We start from the raw sequence: 22,102 nt of genomic DNA on the forward strand, positions 1-22,102 counted from the left end.
GATAACGCACATGATAGACGTTTGGGGTTATCATGACTGCTTTCTTCTTTTGGACTATCAATTTTTTTCCAACATTAAGTTTTTTCTTTTTTTTTTTTTAGTAAAATTTTGATTTTCTTCGATTTGCAAAAAAAGAAAATAAGAAGCGCGAGAAATTGAGAATTTTTTCCAATTGTCAAATTATTCTTTGGTGAAAGTAAATTTAATTTATTTTCAAAATAAAAATTTTAGGTATAGAAAAAAAAAATTGACAGTATGAAGATTTGAACCCTTGATGCAACCCTTAATGAAATCGACAATTTGTCCGCGCAGCTATGTTAAATGTAAGATACTTAAAAAAAATATTTTATGTTTTGCGCGGCACTATTTGATGTTAGTTTCCGTTTTTATTTTGACAGAAAAAACTGGCTTTTAATAAGGTAGAAATAATTTATAATTATCCAAAAAAGCTAATGTAAATAAATTTTTAATTTTTATTCAAGTTTTTTTTCCAACTTTTAATCAAGTTAAACTCTCAAATTGAGCGAAAAAAAAAATAAAAAAGAGAAATTAAAATTCAAAAAAAGAGGATAAGATATATAGAAAAAAAAGTACTTCCGTCGGTTTAACGTATAGGTGATAAGATCGCGTGACAGTGATGGGGGGTCGAGAGAGCATGATAGCCCAATCCAACAGGTATATAAATATATATATATAAAAGCAAATGTAAACTAAAAGGAGAGAATGAAGAGACAAAAAAAGATGACATCGTCGCAAGTCACGTTTTATCCGCGAGAGACTTTTACAATCTAAATTGTGTCCAAGCTACCGACGATGACTTTGCATCTCATCAAGATTTGTCCTAGGCCTTTTATTATAACTGCGCAGTCAAAAAAAAAAAATGCTCGAAATGCTACTGCGCAATGGCAAGTCATTTGGAAAATTACTGCGCATGACACTCAAAACGAATACTAATTTGCGAAATTATTAATATAATTATTATTATTATTATTATTATTATTATTATTATTATTATTTAAATTCCAAGGAGATTATTCTGATAGATGAAAAATTAAGACGTTTACTCAAGACGTTTAGGAAAAAAAAAGATGTTACTGAAAAATACGAGTTGTCTAAACTTCCGTACTAAATCAAATGACTTATAAATATCGCATCGTAGTTGACACGAGAAGGATTTAGAATCATCGGTTTTCTAATACATTCTGGACAGTGAGCTTGCGACACCTGCCCACGCAAAAATGTAAGGCAACAGCTGGAAAAGCTGATTTTAATTCTCGAAAATTCGTGCTTATATATATATATATATGCTATACCTGTATTCCCACTTAATGTCAACTAAATTATTTCAAAAAACAATCATTTTAGAAAAAAAAGCCTCGAAAAAAAACATATAGATAAAAATAAAAAAACGATAAATCAAAAAATAGAAAAAAAAATTATTTCTAATACATTAAAATAAAAAAAATAATAATATATCGAACGTGAGAAGCGAAATCTAAGATATAGTTTTAAAAGTGAATGTTCGAAATAAACCTACGTCGCAGATGGTTGCATTTGATATGAATTTATCGTGGTCGCGATACCAGAATATTTTATTTTTTTTTTTTTTTAATACAACTCGAATATATAGCCGCTACTTAATAACTCATCGTTCTGAATGCCATAGAGGATTTCTTGTTATAATACTTGCACGCGCGTTCTTTCCGCGTCTTATTCCCATTCCCCGGCATACCAAAAAAAGAATGCCAATGGAACTGTAGTGCAATTTTCACTAAAGCGAAATATCTGTTCGCCGATTAAATATAATTAATGTTCGTTGGTTTCTAGCAAACGTGTCTCTCTCTCTCTTTTGCAGTATATATATATATATATATATATTTCTTTTTTTTTACTTTTGTATGGTATCGACATTCTTCGCTGTGTCAAGCTCCGGACCCCAAGTCAAAAACCCCTTCTCTTAATTCTCCCCCTCGTTCCCCTTTCTCTTTCTGTGCCCCCCTTTCTCAACTCGGCACTATGATCTCGAACCTTGACTCTTCATTAATCACACCGCGCAGTATCAATGACTGACTGAGTGACTGACGGCGGGCGAGAGGTATTATATATATAGCATTCGCGAATAGCGATGCTGATATTTTGCACAAGAACCTCTCTCTCTCTCTCGATTCAACGGCATTGTCGATTCAATCCAAATAATTTTCTTTTCACCCTCCATCGGAAATTTGTTCAATCTGAACCCGAATCTGCTAAAATTTACCTATATATAATTCTTCTTTGTTTTTTTTTTTACAGCCGACAATAGAATATCCGTTATTTTTCTTTTTCATTAACACAGAAAAAATTAAAAGTCATTAAAATAAGCTGCAACGCTTATTATTTGAATCCAATTTTGCTTATTTTAATCAATTTTGGTATTAAAATAAGAAAAATTGTATTAAAATAACAAGCGTTGCAGCTTATTTTAATGCCTTTTTAATTTTCTGTGAAAACATTATGTGTTGTATATTAAAAGCATTGTAATTATTACAATGCGAAGCAAAAAATTTGCAATGCTGATGATATTCTTTGACGAGAAGTAAAAAAAAACACTGCCCCATGGAGGTTCTATCAGAATTCCGCCGGAACTTCCAACGTAATTCCGTCGGAATTCCAAAGAATTTCCTATATGGGATTCTGAGGGAATTACGATTAATTTTTTTCAACATTTTTAGAGTCCTAATTCCGTCAGAATCCCATCGGAAATTCCTTGAAACTCCGACGGAATTACGTTGGAAGTTCTGGCGGAATTCTGATAGAACCTCTCCAGGGGGCACTTTCCGGGGAATCTTTCCAAGTGGGGATAGCGAGAATTTCACTCACCGCTGCGCGCGCAGAACTTGCGGAGAGGGGATAGCGAGTATTCCACTTACCGCTGCGCGCGCAGAACTTGCGGAGTGGGGATAGCGAGTATTCCACTTACCGCTGCGCGCGCAGAACTTGCGGAGAGGGGATAGCGAGTATTCCACTTACCGCTGCGCACGCAGAATTTACAGAGTAGGGATAGCGAGTATTCCACTTACCGCTGCGCGCGCAGAATTTACAGAGTAGGGATAACAATCTCAATCAAATGAAAAGCCATAAATACAAAGAAGTTAATTAATAAAATTGTACTATTAATATCGTAATTATATATATATATATAAATAACAAAAATTAAAATAAGGACATAAAATTTAATTTGATAATAATAATCATTGAAAACATTATTTCTTATACTCTCTGGCAACTTTATAAACCGGCTCACATGTCATCAATTAATCTCCGAACACTCAAATCAAATAAATGTCCATCACATATCAACTAGAACATAACCTTACCCATTAATAAATACCAAGTATATTGCCAACCGACGATATTTAAATTACAAAAGAAAATCCGTTCCAATGTTATAAGGAAGACGATAAATAACATTGCTGTCACTTTTTGTCAGCATATAGTAGGGTGTTGTCCAAGCAAAAGAAATAATAACAGGTTAACAACGGGGTTGCGATGAGATGAGTAATACAGGGTGTTTCATGAAGACCATAATGTAATATTTCCTCACAGCATCAGAGGATGTATACACGAACCTAAAACTCAATGTATAGAGTTAGGAACGGTATATATATATATATATATATATATATATATATATATAAAGACAGAGGATTGGATGGAATGGGACGAGATGGAGGCCGCATTAATAAAACATTAAGGTTTTGTAGACGATGTATCGATGTAGTGTTTATATTATCTTCTTTGATGTCGACATGTGAATTGGACAGATTTGTTATTCAGACTCCGTACATAAAAGTGGTGAAGTCTTGCTCCGCTCCGTTTGTGGACAGGCCGTGTGCGACAGGAGCCAGGAACAGACGGACATAGACGAACGAACAAACGGACGAAACACAAGGAATACTCCTTTCCATCTTCCAAGCTCTCAACTTTGGTCTTCTTCTTCTTCTTAGTTTTCTTCTTCCTCTATATATACAAGACTGCCATTCACCCCCGTGCAGAAGGTTTATCACCACTCACTTACATTTCTCTGTTGGACGTTTGAGGGACTCTTAGAGAGAGAATATGTTTCCCTATACTTCTTCAATAATAGACTCACATTTCCGTCACATCTTCCATATTTTATAGTACAATTATATAGTATAAACTAATTTTTATCTCTTGTGAATGGTAATTTAGTTTTTAATTTGAAAAAAAAAGTTACAAAAGTTTTTTTTTTGGCACCATCTGTTGGGAGAAAACTGAAATAGTTTCCACCTTCTGCGCGTATATGGCAACCGTTTCCATAGGTTCATAGCAAACGTTACCATAACAACCGTTACCTTAGCAACTGTTTCAATTGACAATTATGACAATTATTACCATAACAAATCGTTACCATAGCAACAGTTTCCAAAGTAGTTTTTTTCATAGCAACTATTTCCATATGACAATCGTTGCAACGCTTTTTAAGGGGACTTTCTGGTTTAGAATTGACAAAAAAGGAAGGTTTTAAAACTTTTATTGTAAGAACAGTATTAAAGAAATTGTAAAAACTATTTTTGGACATTGTAGCACATTGCGTAGTGTTTAAGCATGAATATAATAATTCGATGAATTATTATTTTATACTTTTTGTTTAAGCATGTATATAGTAATTTCATGAATTATTATTATTATTACTATTTATCAATATATTTTTACTATTATTAATGTAATTTTCATCTAACGTCAGTTCATTAAATTTAAAATTATATTATATCGAAATATATATATAAGAGATTTAAACTATATCATATACGTTGAACGTTGTTCAGTTTATAAGTTTCGTTTTACTAAATAAGATAAGGGACTTCGCCGAATGCACGTGTACCAAATTTTGTTTAGTTTATCCCTACTCATTCGAACCTTCGATACAAAGGCTCTGTCCAAAAGTGTTAAAAAAAATTACTCAGTTCCAGATGAGACGTTGTAAAGAATACATATAATTAAACGTTTATTTTTACCATAAGTATTCATATTCATTTATCCAATCATTTCCATTTTATACGAAATAATCTTTCTCTCAATTAAAACTGCGAGAAAGGTACTAAAACATTAGTACAATTAAACATGGTCCTTCGAGCCGGATATATTTTCAAAAACTATAACTTTTTAACAAACGCATAAATAATTAGATAAAACAGTGCTGTGCAAATAGTTCATACAACTGATATCAATAATGTCAGACTAAGCAAACAAAATAAGTGAACCATCGTGAGTGTACACTCGGTGCAATACACAAACAAATGTGAAACAGTTTTTATCAAAGTTCATTTACACGTCAATTTAATATGACACAACATTCCATTCATTAAAAATTTACTCTTTTTAAGAGTCTAATTCATCATTAAATCATTTAAGTAGTACTACATTAATTTCACGATTTAAAGAGACAAGTAAATTTCAAATAAATATCTTGTCTTTATTACAAAAGGGCAATGCATTAAAAACACCCTTCAAAAACATTTCAATGAATTTATAAACATTGATATTCGTATAAAATTTGAGGCTATGCATTTCAACACCTCAATAACTGCATCAATTTTTTAATGAGGCAATGCGTGTAAAACACCTCAATTTTACATCACAAACAAAAGGGCAATGCGTTTAAAACACCTTAACTCTACAATTTACATCACAAACGAAAAAAGGCAATGCGTTTAAAACACCTTATCTTCAACATCATTGGTAATCTCAGGTCATATCAGGTATGTCAATTCATTGAGTCTTGATTTACGGAAATGTCTCAACAAATGTGTGTTATTTATACGATTTTTACAACTTTAATCTGTTGATCATTTATGTCAAAATTTTAATAGATTCATTCACAATTATTTAAAAATGGAGGATTTTGATCGCATAAGTGTACTTTCACAAAAAGTCACTACAATTAAAGAACATTTAAATTCGTTCGAAGAATTTCTTGCACAATTCAATTCAAATGACCCTGCTCAAATTGCTGAATTACAATTACGATATAATTCAGTATTTTCGTGCTTTTCAAATATTGATGATTTGTATAATGAAATACAATTGATCGATATTGAAACAAATCATACTCTTGATAAAAAAACGTTACAAAATTCATTTTTTAAAATAATGTCTTTAGCTCAAAATCAAATTTCAATTGTTTTGCAAAAAGATCAAACCAACAATCACGAAGTAAATTCAAATTCTGAAAATGAACGTCTCTCTAATGTATCAAGCAATTATAAGAGATTGAAACTTCCTCAAGCAGTTCTTCCAACTTTCAGTGGAAAAGTGGAAGAATGGTTATCTTTCAAAGACACTTTTATTACTATGATACACAAACGCGATGACATTACAAATGTTGAAAAATTACAATATTTAAAATCGATTCTTAAAGACGAAGCTTTACGTAAAATTCAAGTTTTTTCAATCACCGAAGAAAATTATGATCGCGCGTGGAAGCTTTTGCAAAAATCATACGAAGATAAACGTACATTAATTTCTCGTCATTTAAATTTGTTGTTACGTTTACCATCGCAAGATAAGGAATCTTCTCAAGGCTTGATCACTCTTGCCGATGAATCCCAACAACATCTTCAATCCCTAGCTTCACTCGGGGTTAACGTGAATCATGAAATAGTAGTTGCTATCATAGAAGAAAAGCTTCACAAATTAACCTTAGAAAAATGGGATGAAAGTGTCAAAAATGGGGAATTTCCTAGCTTGGAAGATATGACTGATTTTCTTTACAGAACTGCTGCGCGTATTTCAAAACGTAAAATTAACACAGATACAAATGATAAAGATTCGGTTCCCAATAAAAAACGTAAAACAACATTCAAAAAACAAGTTCTTGTCACGTCAGCTTCGAAACAATGCATACTTTGTACTGATTCACATCCATTGTTTAAATGTAGCAAATTTTTAAGCTTAACAGTTAATGAACGTTTCAAAGCTGTAAAAGGTGCTAATTTATGTATCAATTGTTTACGTAACCATAAATCAAAAGATTGTAAATTTGGCACTTGCAAAAAATGTAATAATCGACACAACACTTTATTGCATTTTACAAAGTCACTGGATGAAAGTCAAAGTGAAGTTAAAGAAGCATGACAATTAACAAATGAATCTAAAATTTCTTTGAATTCTTTAGTATCGGTATCATCGTTTCAGTTAATGACAAGTGCACTGGTTGACGTATTTGATTATAAGAATCAAAAAATAAAAGCTCGTATTCTATTAGACACGTGTGCTACTGCTAATTTCATTACACGCGATTTATTGAATAAATTGAAACTTTCAACAACTAAATGTTGTTTTTCTGTGGGAGCGTTAAACAATTTAAGTACTACAGTGAATAGCATGTTAAAAATTACTTTCAAATCTTGTTATAACGAATATAAACGAACCCTCAATTTCCTCGTTGTACCAAACATAACTGATTTAGTTCCGAGTCAAACTGTAAAAAGAGAACAACTTAAAATTCCTCAAAATATTTTATTGGCTGATCCGAATTTCCATAAACCAGATAAAATTGATATGCTTATTGGAGCCGGTCCTACTTTATCTTTATTCTCAATTGGTTCTATAAACTTATCAGAAAATAGTAATGATCTTTACTTGCAAAAAACTAGATTGGGTTGGATAATTGGCGGTGGTTTAGATATTTGCAAAAATACGCAAAAGATTAAATCAACTAAATGCATGTTAACTGATTTACAAACAACAATTGAAAAATTTTGGACCGTCGAAGAATTGCCAACTCAGTCTGCTTTTTCTCAAGAAGAAATCGAATGCGAAGAACATTTTAAAAAACACGTGTCGCGTAACAAAGATGGCCAATATGTGGTGGCATTGCCGTTTAAAGTATCACCCCATGAAATCGGAGAATCTAAACAAACTGCTTTGAAAAGATTAAACGGCCTACAAAAAAGATTTGAAAATAATAACGAGTTTAAAATTGAATATTCAGCGGTAATTCAAGAATATTTAGATTTGAAACATATGACAAAATTAGAATCATCACAGAATACAGAGGGCTTTTATTTACCTCATCATGGTGTTTTAAAAGATTCGAGTAGCACTACAAAATTACGTGTTGTTTTCAATGCCTCGGCGAAAGGTTCAAAAGGAATTTCATTAAATGACACTTTAATGGTCGGTCCCACTATTCAAAATGATCTTTTCTCATTATTAATGCGCTTTCGAGTTTATAAATACGTACTTATAGCGGATATTGAGAAAATGTATCGACAATTTTTCATTCGTGAAGAAGACAGAAAATTTCAAAAAATTTTGTGGTATGAAAAACAACAAGTTCAAGAATATCAGTTAAATACTGTAACTTTCGGTTTTGCTCCAGCAGCATTTTTAGCTATTAGATGTTTACATCAATTAATCGAAGACGAGGGACAAAACTTTCCTTTAGCAGCAAAGATTTTAAAAAATGATTTATACGTTGACAATCTACTCACTGGTGCAAAGACGTGTAAACAAGCTCGAGAAATATACAATCAAATGACTCAACTCTTAAGTAAAGCACAACTTAATATGCGTCAGTGGGCTTCCAATGAACCTTCTATTCTCGATGGTGTGAACGAAAAAAGCATCGACGACGAATTTAAGATAAACAAAGATTACATGGTAAAAACACTTGGTGTATATTGGAAGGCCATTGATGACATATTTTTATATCGCATTAAATTACCTGAGACTAGCATCATAACAACAAAAAGAACTATTTTATCTGAAATCGCAAAATTATTTGATCCTCTCGGTTTTTTGGGTCCAGTTATATTATATGCAAAATTAATTATGCAAGAGCTTTGGCAATCTAAAGTTACATGGGATGAATCGATACCTTCTGCAATTTATCATAATTGGATAAATTTTTGCACTCAACTCGAAGTTCTTAAAACAATTCAAATTCCTAGATACGTTTTAATTAATAATGATATTCAATCAATACAATTACATGGATTTTGTGATGCTAGTATGAAAGGTTATGGAGCTTGTATATATGTTCGAAGTGAAAACGATAAGGGTAAAACACAATGTGTTCTTTTATGTTCAAAATCACGTGTAGCTCCTTTAAAAACTAGTACTATACCACGATTAGAGCTTTGCGGCGCGGTTTTATTAACTAATTTGTATCAAAAGGTTATTGATTCACTTAATTTCAATATCGAAAAATCTATTCTTTGGACAGACTCAGAAATCGTGTTACATTGGTTACGTGCAAATTCAAATTCTTTAAAAACATTCGTTTCAAATAGAGTTTCTGAAATTCAATCCAAAACGGAAATAAACCAATGGCGACATGTTCCATCGAAAAGCAATCCCGCTGATCAACTATCGCGAGGTCAATTACCAAATAAATTTATTAACAACTATATATGGTTTCAAGGTCCTTCGTGGTTAATTCAAAATGAGAAATTTTGGCCAAAATTTGAATTTGAAACGCGTAATGACGTTTTACCAGAAACTAAACAATTAACTTGTTTAAAGGTTAATTTTGAAACTAATATATTCGAAAAATTCTCTTCATTTATAAAATTAAAAAGAGTTATCGCTTTCTGTTTTCGTTTTTTACCTAAGTATCGACAATACAAAGGTCCATTAACGACAACAGAATTAAATCATGCCGAAATAGTTTTGCTTCGGTTAGCACAAAATTTCTGTTTTCAAAATGAAATTAAAAAATTAAGACAAAACAAACCTTTAAACAAGCAAGGGAAATTTCACAATTTAGATCCTTTTATTAGCGAAGACGGTTTATTACGCGTTGGTGGACGTTTGAATAATGCTGATATTCCATTTGATCAACAGCATCCAATAATATTACCACAATCAAATTGTTTAAGTGAATTAATAATTTCACATTTTCATATTACTTCCTATCATGGAGGCCAACAAACAACTCTATATGCTATACGTCAAAAATATTGGCCTCTAAACGGAAGAAATCAAGTTAAAAAGATAATACGCAAATGCATTCCTTGTTTTCGAGCTAAACCGAAATTAACCGATTATAAAATGGCTAATTTACCAGAAGCACGTGTAACTAAAGTTAGAGTATTTCATAAAGTAGGCATAGATTATTGCAGTCCCTTTATGATAAAAGAACGAAAATATCGAAATCGAAATACTATTAAATCATACATATGTGTTTTTGTTTGCATGTCTTCCAAAGCAATTCATATCGAATTAGTTGGTAATTTGAGCACGAAAGGATTTTTGGGAGCTTTAAGACGTTTTATTGCTCGACGCGGAAAACCACATTCTATTTACTGTGATAATGGTACAAATTTTCAAGGTGCAAGAAATGAATTGAATGATATATATGTTCTCGTCAAATCAGAAAATTTCGAAAATGATATTTGCGATTATACAAGTCAACGAAATATTGAATTTCATTTTATTCCTCCTTCATCTCCTCATTTTGGTGGATTGTGGGAGGCTGGAGTAAAATCATTTAAACATCATCTTAAAAGAGTGGCTGCAAATTCTTTATTTACATTTGAAGAATTTTATACACTTGCAGTCGAAATAGAATCTGTTTTAAATTCGAGACCATTAACTCCTCTTTCTACAGACATAAATGATCTATCAGCATTAACACCGGGACATTTTCTGATAGGTGACTCATTGACAAGTTTACCTGAACCTGATTTTACACCTGTACCTTCAAATCGTTTATGTACATGGCAATTGATTTCTAAAATACGTCAAGACTTTTGGAAAAGGTGGAACGTCGAATATTTAAATGAACTCAATATTCGCAAAAAGTGGTGTGAAAATCGTGAAAATTTAAAAAAGGACATGCTTGTAATTGTAAAAGAAGATAATGTTCCTTGTATGCAATGGCCTTTAGCCAGAATACATGAACTACATCCTGGAAAGGATGGTGTGGTTAGATGTGTAACTTTGAGATTTTCGAATAATTTGTTAAAAAGACCAGTTACTAAAATTGCTGTATTGCCAATACAAGAGAAAGATGTTGAGTGAATGTTGATCGTTAACTCTCAACGGGCGGAGTATGTTTAAGCATGAATATAATAATTCGATGAATTATTATTTTATACTTTTTGTTTAAGCATGTATATAGTAATTTCATGAATTATTATTATTATTACTATTTATCAATATATTTTTACTATTATTAATGTAATTTTCATCTAACGTCAGTTCATTAAATTTAAAATTATATTATATCGAAATATATATATATAAGAGATTTAAACTATATCATATACGTTGAACGTTGTTCAGTTTATAAGTTTCGTTTTACTAAATAAGATAAGGGACTTCGCCGAATGCACGTGTACCAAATTTTGTTTAGTTTATCCCTACTCATTCGAACCTTCGATACAAAGGCTCTGTCCAAAAGTGTTAAAAAAAATTACTCAGTTCCAGATGAGACGTTGTAAAGAATACATATAATTAAACGTTTATTTTTACCATAAGTATTCATATTCATTTATCCAATCATTTCCATTTTATACGAAATAATCTTTCTCTCAATTAAAACTGCGAGAAAGGTACTAAAACATTAGTACAATTAAACACGTAGAGAAAATTTAAAAAATATGTTTGAGTGTATTTAGTTCAATTTCATAGCTGTAGGTGGCGTCTTCCAAAAGATACCTTTTTTTTGGTACGTTAGTTTCCGGGCAACCTGTAATACATAAATTCAAGTTCCAAACGGGAATCTCTTCATAAGGATTTATTCTGGGGCCTAAACCTCAAAAACGATTTTTTTTAAAGGTTTTTTTTATTTTTTATGTACATTTTTCTCAAAAACTCACAAAAACGCCGTGTTTTTGGGTCAATTTACCTCCATATAAAAACACAGGGGGTAGAAATATGAGTTTTTAGAGGTTTCGGCCCCAGTTTTTTAAATAAAGAATCGAAAAATTTTTGGGATTTCAAAATCGGTTCGGTAGATTTCGAGAAAAGCTCTGTACCAGTTTGAAAAATGAGTTTTCGAGAAAAACGCGTTCAAAGTTTTTATAACATAGTTCATTGAGTCATGAATATCAATCAACTTTTTATTACAACAGAACTTCGTATCCCGCTGTTTTTAGGGTCGCTGATTACGAATTTGATGTCCGTTTTGGAAAATTCAAAATGGCGGATCCAATATGGCGGACGAAAAAATAAAAAATCAACCGAATTTGCTTAAAACTTGTTACTCGGGGGTTTTTGGGGTCGCTGATTACGAATTTGACGTCAGTTTTTGAAAATACAAAAATCTTTGTCCGCCATATTAGATCCGCCATTTTGTATTTTTCAAAAACTGACATCAAATTCGTAATCAGCGACCCCAAAAAACCCCGAGTAACAAGATTTAAGCAAATCCGGTTGAATTTTTATTTTTTCGTCCGCTATATTGGATCCGCCATTTTGTATTTTCAAAAACTGACATCAAATTCGTAATCAGCGACCCCAAAAACCCTCGAGTAACATGTTTCAAGCTAATATCAATAAAAGAGGAACACCAAATATGTAAATAAGATAACTGTAGATTGTTGTTGAATAACATACTGTCATAAATATTGTTATAACTTTTGTTTTTGTACATATTTTTTAAAAAAAGTTTTGGGACATTAATTCTATGATACCATGGAACATTTTTAAGCAAAAAAAAAAAAATCGATTTTTTTGAAATTCTAAACCAGAAAGACCCTTAATACCTCTCGTAATGTAATGAAGTTAGTTCAATTCTTTTTGAAAAATATTCTATTTTAATAAAATTTGCATTTTATTTATTTTTGCGGGAAAGAAAATTATTTAAATTCTAAAAGAATCTATCAAGAGATAAATAAACCCTCGCAAAAATTTATAAATTAATAGTCCATTCTAAATATGCTTTCATCGAAGAAATGCCAAATAGCATATATATGTATATATAGTATCACTCGCGACCTTCATAAAAGAGGTCCATTAAGATTCTTCTCCTCCTCGCAGAGATTTTATTCTCTCTCAAGATTTGCCAATATTCAACATTAGTGAACAATTTACTTGTTATTATTCAAATTATTTTCCCGTCAAAATCGTTTTTTTTTTTTTGCAAATATTCATTAAAATTAAATTTTTTATTTATTTTCAAATAGTTAAAATAGAATTACTCTCAAAAGATTTTTTTTTTTTTTATTTCCATCTTTAAAATTATTTAGGGAGCAAAAAAAAAAAAAATAGTGACCGCGCCGGCATTACGTTATATATAAAAATGCGTAAACACAAGGTTGATATAATATAAGTATATGCAGGAATGTTGAAAAGTCAGTAGAAAGACAGGGTGTAGTAAACGCGCTGCAGGGAGGTTCTGAAATCAAGAAGAAAAAGAGAGAGAGAGAGGGGGGGTGAGGGGAGAGCCTTTCTTATTGTACTGGGTGAGTGAAGGCCGAAGAGTCCAAGAGATATACTGTGAGTGACAGCCTCGCCACATACGTGGGAGGCAACACACAACAAAGGGGAAAAAAGAGACGACGATAGTCGCGTATATGCAAATTTTCAATATCGTCAAGTTTTACCCGATCAATCGATTCTGCTTTTCTACAAAACTGGACATTAGAGATACTGTTAGCTCGACATGGAACATTCAAACACTGAATCACCGTTGGATATAGAGGATATGTGCATTTCCGTATTTTGTATTTCCCTCTCGACTATATATATATTTTTTTTTTTAAGACAATAGAATTGAAAAATGTCCCTTATTTTTTATTAAAATATTATATTATATTAAGAGATGGAATTAATATAAAGGGGAATAATGAAGCTAATTATATTCTTTGACTATAAAAAAATTTGGGAATAGTGCTGCGCGCGCAGAATTTACGTAGTGGGGATAGCGAGCTATCCATTTATCGCTGCGCGCTCAGAATTTAAGGAGTGGGGATAGCGAGTATTCTACTTAACAGCTGCGCGCGCAAAAGACCTTTCCCCTTCCAAGCGTATTTCACTGCTGAAATTCGAGTTATTAATTTAATTTTCCAATTCTAATCATAATGAATTGGGCTATTGTAAATAATTTAATTTCCTAGGTAAATTAAAATAGTTGGCAGATTTTTAGTGAACCTAAAGTTTGATGATTCAAAATCGAAATAAATATAAGTATTCTTTTTTTTTTTATCTCACAAAAAGCGAGTTTACATACTTTCATTCGATTGTTTTAGTTATATTATTAATAAAATAATAAAAATAATATTTTCAAATTGTTAATTTTGAAAAATTTTCTATTTATTTCTTGCATCACTTTTGAAATGTGAAAATATCCGCAATTTTTGTAATGGCAATAAAAGAAATAATAGCGGAACGAGAAAGCGTCAAAAAAAGGGTTTCAAGACACGTTAATTTCCCTTGACAATTGAAAATTGCATTCATAACTATTTTCAACCCCCCCCCCCCTCCTATTGTGAATATATCCCTTTATTATGTTTATAACGCTAATATAACCATTCCACTTGTAATGATTTGAGTCCTAATGACATGATTGTAAATTTTAAATCGGCATTCATTTGTATTTCTCTGTGTGTATACATTATGAGACAATTGTGCGCAACTTTGGAAAACAGGAAATTGTGAAAGCTTGAATAAATATAAAATTGCGAAAACCCCTTTAACTTGCGTTAGAGAAAGAGAGGCTTATTTGAAAAGTTCAAAGAGCATAATTCATGCGCAAAGTGGGAAAAAGCAAACTATATATATATATATATATATATATATATATATATATATATATATATATATATATTCAGTTTGTAACACACTTTGACGGAAGTGGTGCCAGGCTGCCAGAGACTGATTTACGAGCAAAGGAACCCTTTTACACGAAATTTGCGACAGGGTCGTTCTATATAGGAAAATATACTCGGGACTGAAAGATATTTGCATCAGTTATACTGACCAGACTATAACTTTTCCTTTTTGTTAAACTCCAAGGTCGACCCTTTTTAAATCATTCAGAGGAATTCGTTACGTCAAAAATGGAGCGGATTTTTCTCATTTGCCTATTATATATTGTACATGAAAAAAAAAGTAATTTTCAAACCGTTACCTGAAAAGCAGGTTTGACTTTTCAAAATTCTTTGAATTTTTCTTCTTTTAGAAAAATTTTTCAAAGAAACATTTTTGATTATAAATATTAGATTCAATACTACTTTTTAATTCTGAATTATAGTTAAAAATTATTTGTAAAAGGTAATTTAATTTTTAGTGGGGCAAAAAAATAATTGAAATAATAGTAACAGAGAAAATTAAAAGGCATTAAAATAAGCTGCAACGCTTATTTTAATAACTTATAATTTTCTGTGAAAAAATAATTGAATTAGTTAGCATTAGTTATTTTAACATAACCTAAAAGATTTTTTTTTTTTTGCTAACAAATTAGTTATTTTTTTTTTTTTTTTTTTTTTTACTAATTCATGGAGTTTACACGGGATAAGAAAAACCATACAGGAAGTTAAGAAGGCACAATGAGAATTGTAAATTTTTTTTCGATGACCTGATATCGCAAGGGTCATAAATCAATTAAATTATAAATTACAATACAGAAGTTGAGCAAAACGACCACCTGTTGAAGGTCGACAGAGAGGGAAGGATAAAGGGTGAAGTGGGGTAGCTATCTCGTAAATTCTGTTCTCCACCTTTTCAACGTATCCATGTGTATACCAAATACATATATATATATATATATATATATATATATACGCATACAAATTGAAGTCGAGATGTATTTAAGTAATATGATAAGAATCCTCTATAAAAAGTTAAACCTCCTTCAAATACTTTTAAAAACTTTAAAAACTGTAATTATTTCTCTATGATGTTTATATATATATAAACATATAAATATGTATAAAATATATATAAAAATATATATAAAAATATATATAAAAAAAATTTCAAAATAAATTTTCAAATTTAATATTTTTTTTCATCTAACTATTTTTTCTCTTTTTTATTTAATTTTTTATACTATTTCTTTTTATTTCATTCAATCTGAAAAAAATTTGTTTCAAACAAATTTTGGTTAAAAAAAAAAACAAATAAATTATTGCTATATATAGTTAACCAAACTTTTGGTTAAATCAACCAAAAATTTACTTGGATCAATCAAATTCTTTCGTCATTTGAAAAATTAATTAATTTATTATTCTAATTAAAACAAATGTTTAATTAGATCAAATAAATATTTATTTAAATCAAATAAATACTGATTTGAATTAAACAAATTTTTTGATTGAGAGAAAAGTTATTAGTGAATATATATATATATATATAATTAAATATCTAAAAGAGATAATAATACCACTTGAAATTCTTACATAGAGCGCGCTATCTTTAAATCTATGGCAAAGAAAACAAAGTTCTTTTTCTACTTCAATTCAAACTTTTATATACGTTTGATGAAATTCGCACCCCGACCGAGTTTCTTTACGTGCTAAAAGCGATATTCGAAAAATCGTACGAATTTTAGACACGACACGAGAGAGCAAAAGTCACGTCAACTATATACCTCTACTTTCTTTTAATGGCTTTTTGCTCAGTAAAAATAATTAATTTTCAAGTCTTAATTCTCCCGTCAGGTATATATATATATATAATTATATATATATAGATCGATAATTCATTCTTGAATTAAATTTATCATGTGTTTAACAAGATTGTGTCATTTTTATTTTCTTTTCTACATTGGAGAATTTTAATAATTTTACTAAAATTAAATAAATATAATTATTATATTTACTGAATAATATCAGGATCTTTTGGATATTTTATTAATCGTTTAAAATAAAACAAATTTTATTGCGCTTAAAAAAAAACACTAGAAATAATTAGGGTTATTATAGTTAAGTTTATTAAATTAGTAATTATTAGTATAATGTTCTGCGACAGTTTCTAATCTCGGCTAAGTATCTACAGTCGATAACTGCTGGATCGGTAATTCAGATTTCTACTTTATCAGCAGTCGACAAGGTAGGAGTTTACTAGAAATTTATTTAGAAAAAACTATTTTACCGATCGAACATTGAAGTTAATTTACCAACCAATCTGTTTTACCGACCAAACAGTTATCGACTGTAGATACTTAGTCGAGATCAGAACTTGTTTTCTGCTACTATTTTATCACATTTTGATGATTTTCAATATTTATACAGTTATCTATTAAAAATTACTATACATACAGTAATTATTTATAAATCTTCATTTTGTAATGACGAGTGTATAACACACACGTAATTTGCGTATTTACGGCTGTCAGTAAACCAGGCGTATAATATATAGGTATAGCAAATTCGTTCGCATTATATAGAAGGGTTAAGGATTTCTATATTTGTATGTAAGGGAAGGTGGGGGGGGGGTGAAGAAAAGGGTTTAGATGGCTGCGGTAGAAAGACGCGACGAAAAGCCCCTCTGTGTGTTTGAAACACCAAGCAATGGAGTGCAGAAAACGGGTTCTGTGGCCGTCACGTTGGAGTGACGAGTTCAACCCCCCTCCCCTTTCCTCTTACACCCCCGAAAAACCCGCACCCCAATAGCACCCCTGTTCTTCACTCTTTACTTCAACCCCCACCATGTCGACTAGTAGTCGAGGAATTCGAGTTACTATAAATCTCTCTTGACGGGAGAGCTGCCGGCCCCAAAGGCGTTGAAGGAAATTCGGTGCGGCAAAAGGAGAGAAGGGGCAGAGAGAAAAACCCACCCCCAAATTGTCCTTCGAAAACGCAAGGAATTGTAATAGTTTTGCTCAATGTTTGCGGAGTGAGATGGTTTTAAAGAATTTCAGATTCTTTCAAAAAGGGGGGGGGGGCGCTGAAAGTGAAATTATAGGGTGGAAAAAGAAAAGTCCACATTGTCTCTATCAAGAATGCGCGAGAGAATAGTATATATTATTATCTCTTTATAATTGTGTTGAAACAATGTTTTAAATTATTATTATATTATAACAGGAAAAAAAAATGTCCTAAAATTTTTTTTGAGTAATGCTCTTAAGGAAATAATCTTAAAAATTTTTAAATAAAAAAATTTGCTAGGAAAAATTAATTTAATATTGAATTTTATGTATCATATGGAGAAAATAATTTATATATTATTTATATATGAAATAAAGAAAATATAAACCTAGTTTCTTTTTTCGAAGGAAATATATATATATATATATATATATATATATATATATATATATATATATATATATATATATATATGAGAAATAAATTTATCATCTCTCGAAAACATGTCTTGAGATTTAGCGTTTTATCTCTGAAGACAAAGCTTGCCCACACTAAATACTTTTCTCTTTCATGAACGCGAATTGTGTAGATAAGAAAAAGAGGGAGGATATATCAATCACAAAGGCAGTGACGGACCTGAGATTTGGCAGCCGCAGCTTCCAAGTTGAGAAAGAACAACGGGGGTTGTAACCTACTCTGACCTGCAAATATCTGCTATACACAACATTTTGTATCATTTTTCTAAGATATACCCACTCCTTTATATATATATATATATATATATATATATATATACATAAAATATATATTTATAATTATATATAATTAATATTTTATATAATTTATAATATGTTGTAATTTATATATTTTTATATTTATTTATATAATAGAATATATAACAGTTAAATCTGTTTTACCAATTAATGATAAAACAGTTGAATGTACATTATCATTAATCGGTAAAACAGATTTGACCAGTTTCAATCGATAAAGAATTCTCCTAATTTTCATTTTACATTATACAATTGTAAATTAATTCAAAATTCAATTTTAATAGTAAATTTTTAATATTATAATATAAAAAGAAAAATTAAATGCATATATATAATAAAATATATAAGAGAGACAATGAGTTTTCTAAATTTAGAATAAACGTCATAGTAGTAGATTATGCACAGTTTATTTTCGAATCGGTCACTTGAAATTGTGACTAATAATGTGGGTGAATAATTGCACAATAATCCTATTTTATTATTCTTTGAATTGTCAGCATTAGTGAAGTAGATTATGAAAGAGTAATAATTCATATTTACGACAACCTCTGCATATATATGATTCTTACAAATAAGGTGCGTATTTCTCATTGTACTACTACTATTTCATATTTATATATGCTCGTAATTTTTATATATATTATATATGATAAAACAGTAGTTTTCGATTCAAAATCGCGTCCAAAAAAAATTTTCTTCCTATATATACGCTTTATTTGATTAAAATTAAGATTAAGAAAAAATTAAAATTTTCTTCCGTTGAAGAAATTAAAATTAAAATTTTTTTCTATTAGTTTGCATTTGTATATTTCCATACATTTCTACATTTTCTACATTCTACATTGTACATATCTTCCACTTTCCATTTCACAATCCACTTTCCATATTCCCATTTTGTACCACCGATTTCCCACTTTTCAAATTCCACTATCCACTTTGCCGCTTTCTACATTCCATTTTCTACTTTATTTTCCACTTTCTACGTACCCCTCATTTCAAGTTCCACATTCCAATTTTTTTACTTCCCAGTTTCCACTTTACACTTTGTACCTTCCAGTTCCACATTTTCTCATCCCGCTATCAATTTTCACACTTTCTACTTCCTAATTTTCATTTTCCCACTTTTTATCTCCCATGTCCTGTTTCTACTTTAAACTTTGTACATCACATTTCCCACTTTCCATATCCCACTATTTACTTTCTACTTTCCGATTACATCCCACTTTCCAATTTGCCACTTTCTACCTTCCACTTTGGGAGGAACAAAGTAGAAAAGTAGAAATTGGATAGTCAAATGGAAAATAGGAAATAGAAAGTGGATACTAGGATATAAAATTAGAAAGTAGAAAGTGGGAAAGTAAATAATGGGATACGAAAAGTGGAAAATGGATAGTGAGATGTAAAAACTGCAAAGGTGAAAATTGGGAAGTAAAATGGAAAATAGGAAATAAAAAGTGGATAGTGGGATATAAAATTGGAAAGTAGAAAGTGGAAAAGTAAATAATGGGATATAAAAGTGGAAAATGGGACTGGTACAGAGTTTAAAATGGAAACTGTGATGGAAGTAGAAAGAGGGAAAATGAAAATTCGAAGGTAGGAAGTGATGTAGAAAGTGGAAAATGAAGTATAGAAAGTGGGAAAATGGATAGTGAGATGTAAAAACTGCAAAGGTGAAAATTGGGAAGTAAAATGGAAAATAGGAAATAAAAAGTGGATAGTGGGATATAAAATTGGAAAGTAGAAAGTGGAAAAGTAAATAATGGGATATAAAAGTGGAAAATGGGACTGGTACAGAGTTTAAAATGGAAACTGTGATGGAAGTAGAAAGAGGGAAAATGAAAATTCGAAAGTAGGAAGTGATGTAGAAAGTGGAAAATGAAGTATAGAAAGTGGGAAAATGGATAGTGAGATGTAAAAACTGCAAAGGTGAAAATTGGGAAGTAAAATGGAAAATAGGAAATAAAAAGTGGATAGTGGGATATAAAATTGGAAAGTAGAAAGTGGAAAAGTAAATAATGGGATATGAAAAGTGGAAAATGGGAGGTACAGAGTTTAAAGTGGAAACTGATGTAGGAAGTAGAAAGTGGGAAAATGAAAATTCGAAAGTAGGAAGTGATGTAGAATGTGGAAAATGAAGTATAGAAAGTGGGAAAATGGATAGTGAGATGTAAAAACTGCAAAGGTGAAAATTGAAAAATAAAATGGAAAATCGTAGGCATAAAGTTGGAAAGTGGAAAATGGGATGTGGAAAGTGGGAAATAGGAGATAGAAAAGTTCAAAGTAGAAATAGGATGTGGAAGATATAAAGTAGAAAACTGTAAATTGAGAAGTAGGAAGTAGTGTAGAAAGTAGGAAATGAAGTATAGAAATTGGAAATATGGATATAGTGGGATGTAAAAAGTGGAAACTCCAAGGTACAAAGTGGAAAGTAGGAAAGTTACGGAACATATTCTTAAACCCATAAAAAATAGTACCAAAATTGAAAAGATTTTTGACCTTCGCAGTTGAAGAGGATTAATAATAAATTTATTGTTTCCCTTTTTAGAGAGTGCGCGATATATTAGAGGTATATATATATGCGCGGCTATTCAATTTATAAAGAATTCGAATAGACAGCAAATGCTTAATGTGACGGGGGGTCAGGTCAACGTCATATTCAATGAAGAAAAAGTAGCATTTCTGATACAGTCAGTTTCAGTTGCACATCCTAGAATACCTTTCCCAAGAGAGGTGTATACATGTTAGGTGAGATGTCAGGCGTCAAAAAATCTTACATGACGTGACGTTTATACCTAAACCTACGCTATAGTTTTTCTATACCCATATTATTATGCGGTTATCACCAAAAGATTCATATTAGCCATCAAATATCGTTTTGCACGTATAGAAAATTTTTTAAAAATAATTCTGGCAAGTATTAAGGAAATATATAAAACATTTTTATCGTAGTTTTATAGTTTTTGCAATACTTGCTAATAAAAGTTATTTAATAAAAAAGAAAATATAGTAAAACTCTAATATATGCTCATTGGCTTCGAATAATTAATAATATAAATAATTAAAAAAAAAAAAATACATTTTTCTCATCAATGATATAATTCAAAAAGATTTTGAGGAAATTTGTTTACAAAATCCTGCCATCTAGAGAAGAATCGTGCAACACCTGGAACCTGCAACATCACCTTAAAGGTATAAGAAGTGACATTCTTCGTTCTCTACTTTATCGACAGAGGAGCTTCAGTTTCTCCAGTACATTACAAGATGGAACCAAATGCCATTGTTGGCAGCCATCATGAATCATATCGTTTTTGGTATTGAAGTGGGGGATTTGATTGACAGAAAGGGAGGGTCTTTGCATTTGAATCATATATTGTATAATAGAAGGGTGGAGTTAAATATACACGAATAATGGTTTCCTTCTTTTTCTCGCAATAATATCAAATAAATATTATTCAAATTAAATAATAATTATAATTTTCATTTTTTATTCTTTTAATTATAATAATTAATTCAAATAATAATATAATTATTTCGAAAAATATAAATTTATATATAAATAAAAGA

General features: G+C 30.5%; 1 long non-coding RNA gene across 1 annotated transcript in view; it reads right to left on the reverse strand.

Moving 5' to 3' along the window:
- The window catches only part of LOC127276874 (uncharacterized), a 72,483-nt gene that overhangs the window by 18,241 nt on the left and 32,140 nt on the right, over positions 1-22,102 (reverse strand). The gene's annotated exons all lie outside the window — the stretch shown is intronic.

Source organism: Leptopilina boulardi, unplaced genomic scaffold, assembly GCF_019393585.1.
Source record: "Leptopilina boulardi isolate dan_hultmark-lab unplaced genomic scaffold, ZJU_Lbou_2.1 LbouV2_155, whole genome shotgun sequence".
Taxonomy (NCBI): domain Eukaryota; kingdom Metazoa; phylum Arthropoda; class Insecta; order Hymenoptera; family Figitidae; genus Leptopilina; species Leptopilina boulardi.